Source organism: Festucalex cinctus, chromosome 9 (genome assembly GCF_051991245.1).
Source record: "Festucalex cinctus isolate MCC-2025b chromosome 9, RoL_Fcin_1.0, whole genome shotgun sequence".
In the NCBI taxonomy this organism is placed as follows: domain Eukaryota; kingdom Metazoa; phylum Chordata; class Actinopteri; order Syngnathiformes; family Syngnathidae; genus Festucalex; species Festucalex cinctus.
Genome location: NC_135419.1, coordinates 8,191,608 through 8,202,561, shown reverse-complemented (window position 1 = coordinate 8,202,561; position 10,954 = coordinate 8,191,608). Strand labels below are relative to the sequence as shown.

The window sequence follows — 10,954 nt, the reverse complement described above, 5'->3', positions numbered from 1 at the left end:
TCTGCTCCACGGAATGTCCACTTCCCACTTTTGTTTTGTTGAATCACTTCTGACTATTATCATCTGCTGCTTCATTTCTTGACAGCCAAGCAGGTGCGAAAAAATACTTAAAAGTGTTTTTATAGATATGTGTTAAAAGAGTGTGGGAGGGGTGAAACTACTTCTAAAAATGTTTGTTTTCTGTATCACAGATATTCACCTATAATTCGCTGTTCTGACTATGAAAACTAAGAATCTAATAAAAAAAAATGATGTGCAGTTTTCTTCCACGATATTTACGTAACAGAACATTTTCAAAACAGTACTTAGGCCTACATGTACAAAAGGAGCTGTAAAATATCTGAAACACGTTTTTTGCTAGAGTAAATATTTGTGGGTTGTTTCTCACCTGTATGTGTAAACTTTAATGGAGAACTATAAATGCTGTGATTGTTCATAAAGTGAGAAACTCAGTAAAAATAAATAATAATAATAAAAAATACTAGTATTAGTGGTTTAAAAAAATAAAAATAAAAATAAAAAACAAGCAAAGTCCACACAGAAATTCAAACTCTGCTAACCACGAGTCCACCTTGCTGTCTACTTTCAATCGTAAATGATGAACTAACATTTATATCAACACTTAACCATAAATGAAAAGTTTGTTTGCTTTGGATCTTGGAAAATATTCAGCTCTGATGGGGAATGCTGTAATGTTGGCGTGTCACTTGATTTGGTATAATGGGTGAAGACAGCATGTAGCAAGCTGCTTGTACACAGTACCAGCATATTGTGGTTTTATAAGCAATATTTATCAAGCCTTTTGTGACTACCAGAACCGTCTTTGACCTTGCACTGTTCCGCCAAATGAGAGATGTACTCAGGCAAGAAAAAAAAAAAAAAAAAAAAAAAAAACATCCTGCTGGGGTCCGGATGTTCCACTGCCATCTCTGTTGCTGAAGGGCTAATTACTGTTGATAGACAGTTGGTCAATTCTAAATGCCCCACTTGACAGTGTAGTAAAACATTCAGTTCAAAGATACATGTGCGAGGGTATAAGTGGCTGATGAGCTGCATAATGAGCCAAAGCTTATTACTATTCAGATAGATATTATTGCAATTGTTATGGAAGATGGTTAGGCAATGTAGGCAAGCACCTACAGGGGGCACCACAAATCGGAAAAAATAAAAATAAAAATTCAACATAAATACTGTACATTACAAGTAGTTATTGCAATTAACTCTTAAAGTGGAAAAGCTAACAGATTTAAATGCAAATGAATGTCCAATAACAATTATTACAAATAATAACAATAAATTATTTATTATTATTTTTAACCCTATAGTTGTTAGTTGTGTTACTGTTAAAAGTAGTTAATTAATTAGAAATATACACCACATTATTATTTTTTAATAATATGAAATTATTCATTAGTCATTTTTGTCTCTGCCCTCCTTCATGATGTATTTTTTTTCCCCTCTAAGAAACTTTGGACACTAATTAACAAACCAACATGCTTCTGTTCTGCTTCCCTCTGTTAGTCATTGTTACTTTTCATGTTTCTCCATGAGATGTGTCGGTGAAGACAAATTTCTTGCATATTTTTTACATACTTGGCCAATAAATCTGATTCTGATTGAATGTAGCTTTCTCACATGCCATATTAAACTACAGCTTATTATTTGCATCTGCTGATCAATGTGTTACTTTAATACCATCAAAGCTGTATCTAATTTAATAATACAAATTACAAATTAAACAAAATAGCAAAATGAATGGTATTCAATTTATTTTTGAAGTGAATATAAATCAGGGATGGTGCCGCAGGACCATTGGCTCATTATTTAAAATCATGTGCATATTTAGGACAACTTGGAAATGATAGCAAAGGCTCATATGTGATGTGGAACACTGAAACATTTTGGACAGACGGACTATTAAGATGGATGATAGATTGTTGTTTGTGGGTACAGGAGGTTCTGACAGACTTGTCATCAGTGGATCGCATCACAGACGGACCCAGTGGGACTCAGACGTCAAGTGTTTGCTGTATTGTCTAAAAAGAAAAAGGAAAAAAAAAATAATAATAAAAAAAAAATAATAATAAAACACTGCCGGTTTTGCGCGCTCAGATGGCTGATTGCTATCCTCTGCCACACTACTTTACAAGACAAAAGGGAAAATTAATAGCCAATTAAAACTTCACTCACTAATTGTCTAATTTAATTTGAAAGATGTCGCCTTGTGGTGTCAGTGGTAGTATATCATTTATTATTTCTGCACAAAATGTTTTGAGATATGCTTGTTAGTTACTTGCCAGCTGAAAAAAAATGATGAAAATGTATCTTTAATTTCCCTTGTGAGTTGGCTCTTGATTACCATTCAGAATTAAAGCAAAAATTGCGAAGAAAAAAGACGACACAATTTTCCCACCAGCCTTAGATTACCTTTGACCTTCCCATTTCCACTCTTATTGTAAATTTTAACCAATCTTGCCTATTTGGAAATGTAACCAGCTATTTATGAATCTGAGGGGATGTACGGAGTCTGTCCTGGCATGGGAATCAGTTTCTGGTCTGCATGCTTGATGAGCACAGGGAAAGATACAAGCTTTTTTAATTGACCTTTTGCATACCAGACTGTGCATGAACATGCTTAAATTACCCACAGGCCAAGTGGACAAAATGCCCGAGGGCCATTTTTTAAAGCATGCAAACAAATCCCCAGTGCCTGAGTGTGCGTTCAGGGTCTCTACAGGTTGAAATTCAGTTAAATTCATCTGCACTAGCAAATGATTCTCTCAAGTAAATTACTGTGAGGCAGAGATCATCCAAGGTCAGATCAGTAGGATCTCACTGGGCAGAGTATAATCTTCCATGCCAAGCTTGGAATGGTATTCCGATGTGATTTGAGGTTTGTGCCTGCAATGCTTGTTAGCCACAATTTCGTTAGGAGGGGAAATGGTTGCGAACGAAGCAGAACATCGGCCGTCGCAGCCTTGTCAAGTTGTCCACAAGTTTGTTTGATAACATGAGTAAAAAGATGCTTAACACGCTGAAGAATTTCCGCAGTTGGAAGCCGGATGCTATTCCAGTATGGTTTGCTCCTAAGGGAGGTCAGGCCACTATATCCTTTGGGGTGGTGTTTTTACCATTGGCGCGACTAGGAGGGAGGTTAAAAAACATTGTTATGAAATATAAACTATTAAAAAAGTATCTCCCAGTGAGGAAACTTTGACATAAAAAGCCGAAAACTTGCAAAGAGATGATTATCAAAAAGTGTCAGTCAGACCGGCAAAGGCATGGCTGTGATTATGATCAAGGGGACCGACAGTCAGTCATCAGGCTTCCCTAATAGAAGCAGAGCAGGAAAAGCTTAACAGCAAGCTGCAGTTAATTTGATGTTCTACTTAGTCAAGTCAAGCAGAGCAGTCAAGGCAACAAAGTGAAACCTTGGAACTTTAAAAACATTTAACAACATCGTACTTTATTGGTAAAGTGTACCTCTGTTTGAACATGAACAAAGGTAACCCTAAACTCATAAAATTATTGTGATCTAATGAAAACTCTCTTCCCATCTCACAGTAAATACAGTTTGGACTTGTTTATAAATGGCCCTAGACCTATTTTGTGATCCTCTACAAAAATACTTCACATCCTCGATCATCCTTGCTGGACTATCACATGGTCCACAACAATTCTCATGATGAAAATATCTCCCTTCTCTAAGAGACTTGGCAAGAGAAAGATGTGTTGGGCCTTATTTGGGTACTTATTTACAAACTTCCATGCAAAGTTTATTTTCACTCATGTACTTTCTCCCATTTGGGATGTTCTCCAAAAAGATTCAGAGATGATTGTTTTGTGCTGTTCATACCCATGTCGGTTTTCAAGCTAGAGCGCTTCTCCAGCTTAAATTCAGCCACGAATCAATTGCATCTGATGATCCCTGCGAGCACAGTTGTAGAATCTGCATGTTCCGTTGCCAGTTATCGACCTCCCACTGTGAGAACCAACTTCAGGTCCATGCTCGCTGAAAGCGCAGGCGATGAGATTTATCACGGGAGCAGAAACATACGAGCCTATAAATGAGACAACTATCTTTGGGAAGGTAGCAAGGCTCTTGTTGGGTCCTGTGACGAGGACCTTTTGGCTAATAATTGTAAATAATAGATAATAATTTCTTTATCCATCTTTATTTTTCCATGCTCACCTGGCTGTTTCTTTGCAATTGCTCTGTCGAGCCTGCCACCAGACACTCTGCTCTCCTCTTCTGTCTGCGACTCTTCCTCATCATATTCTGTGTTGTGTTTTGGCCCGAGGTGTTTCATAAGGTTTGTTGTGTTGCCACAACTCCTTAACGTTTTTCCATAAACATCACAAACAGCGTCTTGGCTGTCTCAAGCTGAAATAGCGCCACTCACGATAATGCCATCATCCAGAGTCAGGCTGAGGCTGACTGTGCAGTGTGGCGTGCCGCTGCGCTTACGGATATTGCATTTATCCGAGCAGAAGGAAACGTAGTTCCCACAAACTGTGTATCGTTGAGACAAGATCTTACACTTCACTGTGTTCCTGTTAATAATACACTTTATATCATGGCTTGAGCTGGTATTGGTGTTATCGATATTTTATTATAGATTTGCACAACAGTATTATTATTATTATTATTATTATTATTATTATTATTATTATTATTATTACTATTATTATTAGATCCTTATTAGTATATGAAGGTCACGATACGATAATTATCACGATATTGTGGGGGGGTTGGCGATATTTACAAAAGATCACAATATTGTAAAAAAAAAAAAAAAAAAGAGCTCATACTAAAAAAAAACACACACACAATATTGTGCTTTTTTACATAACAGCAATGCGTATAAACCACCTACAATCTCTAATAACAATTTGAGGCACTTATTTGCGAATGCAAGCACACATTTACCGCTTCACAAGCAAATTAGATTCTCCTTCATCTGACAATTAGCATATATTTCAAACATAGAAGGCCAAAACATCCCTAATGAAAATTTAACTGCACTAATAGACTAGCCACTAGAGGGTGCTAGAACTGCACAAATGCAAATCAATCTGACTTTTTTAACAGATGTGTTCCTTTTGAATATTGTGAACATGACGACGACGATAATTTGGCAGTTTTAATATCACGATATCACGATATTGCCCTTATCATTACATCCCTAAACATTATTAGTTGTAAGTATTTTATTGGAGGTAGACCTATAGGTATGGGTAGAGATTTGTCTCAAAATTATATACACAAATATAGCCGCAATTTTCACGTGTTTTTAGAATCCACAAATATGTCTGTGATTTTCACGTGTTTTTAAGATTCACAAATATATACGTGATTTTCACGTTTTTGAGTGCCACATAGATTCACAATTACAGTCAAGAGCTTCGTGTGTTTTTAGAGCTACAAATATATCCACAATTTTATATATGTGTGCGTGACCGGCTCTGGCAAAAGGGTCCTCATGTGCCAAAAGAAAAAAATCAAAATTGAGATATTGATATATTATATATTATATATACTACGAAGACAGTTGTCAGCTTCATAATCTTCAGACTGAGTTCAGTTAAATAACACAGGATGTTCCAGCTTCGTGGGATTTGATGAAAAATTGCCGCAGGGACAATGACCTCTCACTTGAACAAACACGGACTAAACCGCAGCTGTTTTTATTTATTTATAATTCGGTGATGGCAACTGATATGTTTAAATGAAAGAAAAATGCAACATATAGTTTGCAATGAACTCTATCCCATCTTTGATATTCGACAGTTTAGATGCAACTACTAGAATGTTTTCAGTGAGCTGAGTGGGTCGATCCAAAATATATTAATGTAAAACTTGCCCCTGTAAATATGCAAGCAAGGCTTAATGTGTTTTGGCAGCTCAAGGTAAAAAAAAAAAAGATTAAACAGGAATGAGTATCGAATTAGCTGTGTGCACTTGAATTTAAAGAAGGACGCATTTCACTTCATCAATTAAACAGGTCGATTTTAACAGACTATGTAAGCAGGCCAACCTTCATTTGTTCAATCCTCAGATCATGTGATCTACCTGAATTAATTTTAGTTCAGGAAAAAACAAGAAAGAGAAACAAAAGACCCTTTTTGACATCATTTCACTGTTAGTTTCCGGATATTATTTATGTAAGTTCCATTAATGGATTTTCCAAAGATTTTTTTTTTTCTTTCAAATTACCCCATCACAGATATTACTATTTAAGTGCTACTAAATTTTCATTTAATCAGGACAAGCATGTTCGCAGCATAATTTTGCATTAATAAAAAATTGAATATTTGGATGTGATCCAGCATGCCTCCATTAACCAGCTCTCATTTTTACTTCTTGGTCTTTATACGCAGTCATTAAATATGTCTGTGTCAGCATTTTTAAAGAATATTTTACATACTTATATTACATACTGTAAGTTATTTTATTAACAACCCTTATGGAAAAATAAATCAAACGTGTGCAAACAGCTAGTATCTTAAAAGTTGGCCAAGGGCCAGGCATATAAAAAAAAAGTTTTGGGTGATTTAGAAAAGAATTCAGATGAATATCCTCATTACAACAAAATAGATCAAGCAATGCAAATTCCAAATATGAATGCTGAAGCAGCAAAGTTAGTAAAACACAATGGATCATTCACTTGTTACTTGAACACTTCTGTACCAAATTCAGGTGGTTGCCATTTTGTGACTGACTGTTTCTAAAACTCACATCCACACCTGTTTTTTAGTGGTCTCGCTCCCTCACATTACATATAATGGGGCAACAAAGATCTTGGTGTGACTTCAAACCTGGATGTTGAAGTCACAAGTATGCCACTGTCCTTGCAAATCCTCAGAAACAATCAACTAATGGCCAGGTCACTGCACTGCTGAGAAGTCCACTCATCAACATTGTGTCGAGCTCATTGGGCTCAGGCCAGCCGTTCAGCCACAAAATTCACTTCCGTCGGAAACCCCCTAGCCTAGCTCATCACCCACTGCTACTTTGTCAAAATGAGCTGCTCCAAAATATTGATTGTGCAGGAATGATCATCTGAGATAAGGTCAGCCAAAAGCCATATAAGAGCTTTATCAAATGTAAGTGATGCATCACCACCATTTATGGCTGCAATTCTCCTTTTTTAGCTAACATAAATACTGGTAATCAAATGGCTGACTTGCATTTCTGTCAGGTGGGGAGGCACCATGTAGCCTGCTGACCATTTACACTGGGTCATGTAATGGAACCTCATGATATGCTACATTACATTAGACTACAACAGTGATCCCAACCTGGCTGCTGCGGCACACGAGTGTGCTGTAAGATCAGATCATCCAATTTCAATTAAAGTCAACCTTAAATGTTTCTTGACAAGAATATGTGATAATGCGACCTCACTAGTCTAAACATGACATTGTGATTAATATTACATTTATTAAATATGAGTTATGCAGCAAAATCCAGCCGTTTATATCCATCTCAGGGGGCAGCCATTTTGCCACTTGCTGTCGACTGAAGATGACATCACAGTTGCCATTGTCATTTTCACTCAGCAAGTGGCAAAATGGCCGCCTTCTAATATTGATTAAAAAAAAAACTCTGGATTTCGCTGCTTAACTCATAATTCTGCTATCGCAATATTAACAAAAATAACTTATTTAGACTAGTGGGGCAGCATAGAACATATTATTGTCCAAAAAAAAAAAAAAATTGGGGTTGACTTCTCTTTTAATTTTTGTCAGAAAAGTATTTATTTTATTTATTTATAGTGCATCTATCTTCTTCGACATGTGCAATTGACATTAAGTGAAAGGCAAACAATACAATTCCCTTTCATTAGATGGCAGAAGCTACAATACACCTGTGTATCCACCTGTTGCCATTCATACAACAGAATTAGTCGTGGCATCTTGCAAGTATATCAGTTTTGTGATCAATTAAAAAGCCACAGACTTCACCGTCAGTATTTGGTGGTGTACCATGAGAATTTTCTGATGTAAATTGGGTGCCGTCACTTAACGAAGGGAACTGAGGGCAAAGTGGCCAATGTGTGAATATACAATATGTAACTTAACATAGCCTACAGTTTAACTTGCTGAACCCAAATAATGACTAGAGTTGCTTGAAATTTGAGTGTACTCGACTTGGCTTGCTTGATTTTTACTAGAGCAAACACTTGCTTGAAACTTGAAGCTTAAGATTTGGAATTTGCAAATGTGTGACTTAGAGTATGTTCGCCACTGGCCTAAACTATTTAGTGGCCTGTTGCATCCTTAAAGCTGAGCAGCAGTGATAAAATCCACATTCTTTCTCGCATGTCTTTCCACACCTTCAATTAATTAGCATGCTTTTGTGATTAGGCGACACAGCAGCACAAACCTATAAATGATGCAATGATAATATTTTTCTTCTTGTAATTTGTTATACAACCAAAAGTGTTTTGAGAAACAGCATATTACACAACATCAGCTAGACTACACCGTGAGCCCACTCATCAGGTGGGCTGCTATTGATCTGTGTGTAAACGGGCTTCGTTACCAGCTGGCATCAAGATGGCTATAGAGAGATTAAAAACGATACTATAAATGACGGTGATGCGATGACTTTGTCCCCTAAGAGTTAACCACAGCTAATGTGTAAAAAAGAAGTAACACTGCAGCTATTTATAAAGTAAATGCTCCCACTAAATTAGCTTTACTTGCGCTGAACATATGGTTGAAAGGTCAAAGAGATGCTCTAACCTCTCACCTTCAACCTTTCACAGCAAGAAAGGCATGTATCCACGGAGGACGAAGCCAAAAAGGGTCAATGAAGAGGCTCTGGAAAGGACTCAAATGTTTGCTTTATATCATGGGGAGCCACTTAGGCTAAAATAAAACTTCACTTACTCAAGTTTGAGAGAAAGTCCCTTAAATGAGAGTGGTTCAAAAAATAAATCTTCTCACATGCCAAGAAAAAACATGATGAGAAAAGAGCATTTTCTTTGATTACGTTTATTCATGTTAAATGTATTTTTTTTTTAAATGAATAAATACTGTGCATAAGATCATGTCCTTAACAATGTTGATGTTTAAATATACGTTTTTTACTTCACTAACAACTACAATGTATTATTTACACTAAATCAATTAACCACTTATTGATATAAATAAATGTTTTGAGAAAAAACACAACAAAACATTAATTGCTTCAGCATGACAACGAGCATGCTCACAACGCCCTAAGCATCCGACAGTTCCTGGAGAAACGTCATCTGAACTCCAGTGAAAATATTCTAACAAAAATGAGAGCCACAGTCACTTGCAAAATACACAAATCTATCTTCAAATACAACAAAAACACAAATGAAATAGAAACAGTGAAACACTTTAATTAGAAATCTTTAAAATTATGTTGGAGAAAAGAAACATCCAAAACCTGCAGGACTCCTGCCCTTGACGACCAAGTTTGCCCACCCCTGTGTTCGAACCATTTGAACGTTTTAGAGTGCTGAGATCCTCAGCTGTCATCTGACAGGGGAAGGGAGTGCGAACGGTGGTTGGTGATCCATTCGTTCTCATGACGGCCTCCCTGTCAACGAATACTAATCGCTGGACACGCCCCCTCGGTTGACGGAACGTAGCATGTCCGCAGTCGTCCACACCACCCGCCCCGTTGACAAATAATTTCCCAGCACGTCCCTGTTTGTGGTCATTTTTAACTTTACATTACAAAGTAAAGATGTTGCCATTTAATGGTCATCAGTTCCTCAAATGTTTTGTTATTGAGGCAGAATTGTTCTGTTTTATTATAATATGAAACCATTTTTCAATGTTATGATCTGTTTTATCTGAGCAGACTAATGTTACAACCTTTTACTATTTCCTATATATGTACATGAAGTCCTTATAATATTTGTATGAAATTACTGTTTTGGATCACAAATTTCTTTAAATTTGATAGAATTTCAATTCTACTTCCTGCGATTCAAATTCGGATTGCAATTCTGCATCCTGTTTGCCACCTCAATTCAAATATATGAATTCAAATGGAATGTAGGGCTCATTCATTTTAATTCCTTTCTGAATTTTTCCCAGCCCTGGATTACATTACAACTAGATTCATAACAATGGTAAAGTATAGTTATTTTTTAGTGTTGTTCCGATACCAATACTGGTATCGGCGGAGGTGCCGATACTGCATTAAAACAGTGGTATCGGTGACTACTCACAAGTAACATGCCGATACCATTAATTCCAACGCTAATATAGGATTTTGGATGCAGCATCTTGTGTCTTGCTCGTGCACGACATTCACTGGTATGTGACATGTTCACTGCATGCCGATCTAAGATATCCTATTGGCCCTTGAATGCTCTGAACCAATGGTAGGACAGCTTTTTCATGTTCAGAGAAGAAAAAAAACGTAGGTATCGGTATGGTATCGGTATCGGCCGATACTGCAAAGCGGGTATCGGTATCGGTGGCCAAAAAACGGTATCGGAACAACACTAGTTATTTTCAATCATTTGTTTTTCTTTGTTGTTATGTTGGTCTGTTTAAAACATGACCGTTACCTGAGACCTGTCCGTGGTGAAAAAGGTTTTGAGACCAGTGTACTGTGCTGTAATTTTGACTCAGTTTTTATTACATTAGCATCGACTATAGTTGCGTGACGATTATCAGGTATGCCACCAAAAATGATTAAAATTTCAGTCGGCTATCAATGCTATAAGTAAAACCACGAAATGGAAATTTAACTGCGCATCCATTTTTGGTGACATTTTTGTTGGTGGTGTGCAGTGAGATTTTTCTAATGCAAAATATGTGCCTTGGCTCAATCTTTCAATTCTTTACTTCCATCTATAGTGCTGATGCAAGGGCCTCAAACCGGCAAATGCACTTTGGACACAAATGACATTCCTGTCATGCTAGTAGTATTTGGCTGAATCCCCTCCCACAATGG

General features: G+C 36.8%; 1 long non-coding RNA gene across 1 annotated transcript; it reads right to left on the bottom strand.

Moving 5' to 3' along the window:
- Positions 1-3,445: 3,445 nt before the first annotated feature.
- LOC144025350 (uncharacterized) lies at positions 3,446-4,290 on the bottom strand. The gene is made up of 2 exons (XR_013284840.1): positions 4,193-4,290; positions 3,446-4,012 (listed from the first exon to the last, which is right to left on the bottom strand). It is a non-coding gene; the product is annotated as an uncharacterized LOC144025350 (long non-coding RNA).
- Between the last annotated feature and the right edge of the window lie 6,664 nt (positions 4,291-10,954).